This window comes from Vombatus ursinus, unplaced genomic scaffold (genome assembly GCF_900497805.2).
Source record: "Vombatus ursinus unplaced genomic scaffold, bare-nosed wombat genome assembly UNPS02008961.1, whole genome shotgun sequence".
In the NCBI taxonomy this organism is placed as follows: Eukaryota; Metazoa; Chordata; class Mammalia; order Diprotodontia; family Vombatidae; genus Vombatus; species Vombatus ursinus.
The window spans coordinates 6,551,559-6,558,012 of record NW_020948739.1 but is presented as its reverse complement, the minus strand read 5'-3'; the positions used below and the strand labels follow the sequence as shown (position 1 = coordinate 6,558,012).

The following is a 6,454-nucleotide window of genomic DNA, read 5'->3' as shown; positions in this document are numbered from 1 at the left end:
AAACAGCTCAGTCTAATGAAGGGATACAGCAAGCAAAAAATGAGCAAACACAGAGTCTCAGAGTGAAGGCACTAAGATTAAGGAGGGATGTATAAGGCAGAGCACGTAGTAAGCGCTTAATAAATGCTAGTTCACCGTCCTTCCCCCGTTTAGAAGCGGTGGGGGCGGGGCCTCGGAGAGATGCCCCAAGGCAGCGCAATGAGAGCCTCCGGCCTCTAGGGGGCGCTCGACTCCGTCGCTGCCTACGCCTCTGCGGGAGCAGCTTCCCCTCCCCTCATCCCTGAGCGCAGTGGCGCCTGCGCCTGCGCGCTCTGCCTCCTTCCGTGCCTGCCTGCCTTCCTGCCCCCTCTTCTCCCTCCCTCCCTCCGCCTGTCAGTCGCCGTGCAGCCGCCGCTGAGAGATGGGCCTGGCTCGGGGAAGCGGGGACGCTGCTGCCGCTGCTCGGCGGAGTTAAAGGTACCAGCCAGGTCCGGGCCCGGGATCCCGGGCTGCCTTTTCTTCTCCCGTGGGAGCGGGACGGCCTGGCCGAGACCACGGAGGGCGCCGGCCCAGCCCTTCATTCCCTCTTCAGTCCGTCTGTTAGTCAGCGTGTCCCCCACCCCCATCCCACCCCCACCCCTAGCGTGACCACGGCGCTGCCCGACCTCGACCCCACGGACGCCAGAGGTGGGTGTGGGCATCCTCACTCCAGACCCCCCCTCCCCCAGAGCGTGGGGGAGCCTATTCTGGGCTCGGGGGAGGGGGGCTCGGCCTCCAGAACGGGGCCTCTGGGAGGGGAGGACCCCTAGGTAGGACTCCCCCTCCTTCCCTAGGAGATGCGAGCACCCCTGACTGCAGAGTGGGAGGAGGGTGAAGCCCAGTAATCCTTGTCAGAGCAAGACACCAGGTGATCTTTGACATAACAGCGGAGGTAGAGTGAATTAATAAATTCTGAGATAACCCCAAGTCTAGAAACAAATGACAGTTACGCAGGTTTTCATGAAATAGCTGGACAGGAAAAGGGAACTTGTGGATCACTGTAAAGTAATTTCCATAGGCTTTCCAGTTATAGGAACAGATATTCAATAACTTCCCGGGAAGGGAAGCTTGTGTGTGGTTTTGTTTTTGCTGTAAAACAGGTAAATTCCTCTCCATTATGTCTAATATTGTGTAGTTACACTCAGTGCCTCCTCGATCTCACTACCCACGTAAATAGTCTTTCCATCTTCCTCCACCACTCAGCTGAAGCTGTTCCTCAAAGGTTACCAGTAGTTTTAATTCCTAAATCTAGTGGCCTTTTCTCAGTACTCATCCTCTTTGACCTTCCTGCAACTTTTGACTCTTTTTGTCATTCTCTCCTCCTGGATACTTTCCCCTACCTTGTCTTCCAGAATACTACTCTTTCCTTGTTCTCCTACCTTTATAATTTGTCATTTCCTTCTCCAGTTCATTTTACAGATGAAGAAACTGAGGTAAACAGGATTAAGCGACTTACCTAGGGTCACATAGCTAGTAAGTATCTGAGGCTGGCACTCTGTATACTGCACCACCTGACTGCCTATTCCAAATTTATTTGTTATCTTTTGCCTTTAACAGTATCCTCCTTCAGACTTCCCTGTTTATAATCAGGATATCACTGTCCTCTTAATCAGCCAAGTTTAGAGCCTGGAGTCATTGATTTTTCCCTCTCTCTTTCCTCCCACATCTAATTTGTTGATAAGTTGTATTGCTTTTGCCTTCACAATTATCTCCATTCTTCCCCCCCCCCCCCTCCCCCTTCACCCCCCGCCCCCCCGCACATCATGTGGCCGTTACCCTAGTTCAGGCCCTCATCTCATCTTTCTGTTATTGTTGTAAGAGCCTTCTAATTGGTCTCCCCACTTCCAATCTTGGCCTTCTCCCATTGATTCTCCTCACAGTTATTGAAATTTCCCTGAGGCACAGCTCTAATCATGGTACATTCCTGCTCAAAGACCCTTTTGCTTCCTGAATAAAATGTGAGCTACTGAGTCTGGCATTTCACGCTCTCTACATTGTGGTTCCAACCCACTTTTTCAGCCTCATTTCACATATTCCCCATTACTCAGTGTTCTAGCCAAATTGTCCTGCTTTCTGTTCTCAGAACTTAGTGTTCCACCTCCCACGTCCATACATTCACCGATGTTTTTCATGCCTCCAAATATGCTTCCTTCTCATCTGTGTCTTAGCTTTTCCGAATCTAAATCTTTCTTCAAGGCTCAACTTGAAGGTGCTATCTCCACGCAGCCATTCTTGATCCTCTTCAGTTGTTAGTATTGTTCTTCATTTGTTCAGTCGTGTCCTTCCCTCCTGTTTCTGTTAAAGTCCCCAACATTCTTCTAGTGTCCTCAGTGTTTTTTCCCACTCCTCTTCACCTCACATATCCATTCAGTTGGATGTGTTTCCATTTCTGTTTCCAAAATGTTTCTCACATCAGGACCTCTTGTCTCTACTCACACAGTCATGATCACCTTAGTTCAAGCCCTCATCAACTCTTGCCTAGACCACTCTTGACCCTGAACCGTAGCGCCCCACAGTTTAAGAAGTGCTATGCCTGGCATCTGTTTTCCTATGTCATGTTTTACATCCATCATCCCCCGTACAGCTGCCCAAGGGATTTTTCTTAAGTGCAGATTTGAATGACTAGGGATCCTAAACCTTTTTTTGTATTATGGGCACCTCTGGCATTCTAGTGAAACCTAGATCCCTTCTGAGAATAATGTTTTTAAATGTATAAAATACATAGGATTACAAAGGAAGCCGATTATATTAAAATATGATTATCAAAATATACTCTAAAAGTTCACACACCTCAGGTTAAGAATTCCTGTTTAAGGATAAAAATAAAACCTCCCCTCTTTAGTTATCCTTTCAATTTCATTGCATACCATCTTCCATCAGAGTACACTGACCATGTACTCTGCAATCCTGCCAAATTGGCCTTTTCTCTCTTTCTCAAACAGGATACTCCATTTCCCTTCTCCATGCCATTGCACTGGCAGTCCCTCATGCCTGGTATTCATTTCTTCCTCACCACCACCTTGTAGGATTGCTCTTTCCTTTCAAGATTCAGCTAAAACACTGCTTTCTCCATGAAGCCTTTTCTGATCCCTGTGCGAGTGCTGTCCCTCTCAAACTATGTTGTGTTTAATTTCCTTGTATTTATTTTCCTTATATTTTATTCTGTATATAGTTTTTTATGTAATTGTTCTCTCCCTTGAGAGAAAGTAGGTTCCTTGAGAGTAGGGATTGTTTCATTCTTTGTATCCCTAATACCTAGCACAGTGCCTGGCATAATATAATACTTGCTTGTTAAACGATTGAATGTGAAAGTGTTGAACACCTTGAAATAAAAGGAGTTGGAGTCAGGGAAACCTTAAAGCAAAACAGGCAAAATGAAGCCTATTTTCGTTCTGAAATTGCTTCATATAGCAGATATTTTTATATGTAATCTTAATTCAGTATTTTAAATTCAGTGCTTATATTGCTAGCATCAAACTTTTATGAGGAAAACTACATTTCAAGTGGAGCTCAATTTGAGAAATGCTGGTCTATATGATATTCATAGTCTCTTCCAGTTCTAAAATTCTATGACACTTATGTAACATTTCAAGCTACTCAGGAGCACAGATAACTAAATAAGGTAAGTTTGGGTTAACAGGAGCTCTGGCCACCTAAATACTATAGTTAATCCCAGCCTCAATCCCAAACCCGTAATGATCTTTCCCCCATAAGTGATTTTGGACAACATGTTAGCAACTCCTCTCCAACCTACAGAGAACGCTTTCAGGGAGAAAAACATTACTCTGTTATTCAATAAATTAAACACTGATTATATCTCTAGCAAGTTATTGACATTTGGAACTTATCCTAAATAATCTTATGGTCAGATTTTTGATACCATGTCTTTGGCAAGATCTACTTTTATCTCTAACCCCATGCATCTTACAATAGCCAGGTTCCTCCAGATTTCTCTGCCCTGAAACCCCTGGGCTACCCATGACTTGGAAATAGCAGAGAGTATATAAATATATATAGGAAACAACTGATGTTACCTTGGTTTTAAGATTTCTTGGTGCCTAACAATACCACAAATATGTTTTCTGACTTCACCTTCCTTGCTTCAGGTGTTTCTTGACTACCTGACTGGTTTTTGGTGACAGACTAGTCTTGACTTCTTTTAAGGGAAGTAAAGTTTGCCTTCAGATAACCTGCCTAATTGACCCATCCCTTTATAATAAATTTCTGTGAATTCAGATCCATATTTTCATTTAATAATAAAAGATCATGTTAAATAGTGCTTTACAGTTTATGAAGTACTTTTGCACGATTTTCCTTTAAGATGTGTGTAGTATAAGAATTAATCTCCATTTTACAGATGAAGAGACTGAGACTGAGGCTTTAAGAGATTAAGTAACTGACCCAGAATGTTACAACTAATATGTCAGAGCTGAGACTCAAACCAAAGACTTTTGACATCCATGAGTTTCCTGACTTCTTATTTCTGCTATATAGAGTCACTATCTTTTTTTAAAGCTCAGCTCAGGTACCACCTCCTACAGGAAACCTGTTCTGGTCTTCTTCGCTGTTAATGCCTGACCCTGGGAAATTAATTCTTATATGTTTTAGATTTAATTTTCTATCTACAAGTGAGTGTAAACTCCTTAAGGGCAGGGACTGTTTCATGTTGTGTTGTATTCCCTAATACCTAGCACAGTGCCTGGAACATAGTTGGTACTTAATAAATGCTTATTGAATTGAATTTGCCCTCCTCTAGTCCTTCCATTCTCTTCTATTCTCTGAAATCTTTCAGAGAACCCGCAACCAGTGGTATGTGGGCTGTTTTTACATGAGCCTGTCTCTGCTACCACATTCTTCTGTGCTGCTTGCAAGAATCATTATGTTCTTTGCTCCTTTCTCCCACTGAGTGTTAGTGAATAACCGCCACCATTACTCCATCCATCCCCTGCCATTGTGCCAGAAATATAAAGATTGCTAATTTAGTACTGCTTTTCAGGGGCTGACAACCTTTGGCATATACTCTTCTGATTATGAGATGAAGAAATGCATCATAACTATTGTTTTTATATTTTAAAGGCTTATACCTTTCCAAAAAATTGGTTGCTTTTGAAATCTTTTGGGATATAGAAATATTTGAAACCATGTGATCTGTTGTACTCTTATTTTTTCAGTTGCAGGACTGTTGTTATGAAATGTATTAAAATTATTTTTGTAGGTGCCTTATAGTGTGTTCAGATGTCTTCAATTACTTTTGGTAATATTAAACACATATATTGGAAGACTGGTAAGGAGACTATTTGACCTTGAATTCTTTAAAAACATTTTTTTTCCTAGATCCAGAGAATAGTCCCTTAAAGATGCATATCTTGAGCTAAGAGATCATAGAAAAATATTCATTTTTGCTTTTGTTTCCTGTGAAGGGGAATCAGGTATGCGTAAATATGCATTGAAATCCCTAGAGAACACATTTATTCAGCAGATACAGGATACCTCCTTGCATATGTACCATTTGATAAATCCAGAGAAGGCATAGTTAAGGAAGAGTTGAGTATAACAGCACTCCCTTAGGCATTTTTCTCAGTGTACTCAGTGGCTTCTCAATATTCTTTAGTAACCATGAGTTAAGTTTTTCTGAATCATCCCTGTTGCTAATCCAGTAGATGGAGATAGAATTTAGCATTTGAGTCTATAAAAACAGGTTGAAACACATTTGGAAGAATGGAATATGTAAGGTTTTCTGCTGCCATTTCTACTTTTCCACTGTCAAGGATTATAAATTAAACAACTTTTTAAAAACTAAAGCAACTACAAAAGAAAAATCATTTTTTTAGGTCATTCCAGGTAACTTGTATTTTCTTTATTATTTGTTTTTTTTTAAAGAACATTCTTATAAAAACAATTTTAACATTCATTTTTTATAATTTTTGAGTTCCAGATTCCCTCCCTCCCTCTCCTCTCCCCTCCTTGAGAGGCAAGCACTTTGATATAGATTATACATGTGTAGTCAGGTAAAACATTTTCATATTAGCCATGGTACAAAAGAGAATACAGACCAAAACAAACAAGAAAAATATAGTTTTAAAAAAAGTATGCTTCAGTCTATCTTCAGACTCCATTAGTCTTTCTTTGGAGGTGGAACTTGTATTTTCTAATGGACTTACTCCACTAGATTCCTTCCTTCCTTCCTCCCTCTAATCTCAGGAGGTTGGGAAAACCTGTATTCAAGTCTCACTTCTGATACTGATTTTGTGACCCTGAGCCAGCCTTGAGTTCTATTCTTATGAGCTCTATGGCAGCCTCATTCAGTCAATCAACTTTGGGAGAAGCACTGTACTAGGCATGGTATTAGGCATATAAAGACAAAAAAAAAGTAAAACAGTACCTATTCTCAAGGAACTTACATTTTTTTCAGCGGAGACAACATATATATGTATAC

The 6,454-nt window shown here is 41.5% G+C and overlaps 1 protein-coding gene across 3 annotated transcripts in view; it reads left to right on the top strand.

Moving 5' to 3' along the window:
• The first annotated feature begins 354 nt into the window (after positions 1-354).
• Positions 355-6,454, top strand: part of ANKRD46 (ankyrin repeat domain 46) — a 37,856-nt gene continuing 31,756 nt past the window's right edge. The window contains exon 1 of one of the 3 annotated variants that reach the window (XM_027850022.1): positions 355-456. The gene's annotated coding sequence lies outside the window, so the exon portion shown is untranslated. Of the gene's footprint in view, positions 457-515; positions 667-6,454 lie in introns of those variants that run through there. The other 2 variants (XM_027850024.1, XM_027850023.1) reach the window with 2 other exon arrangements.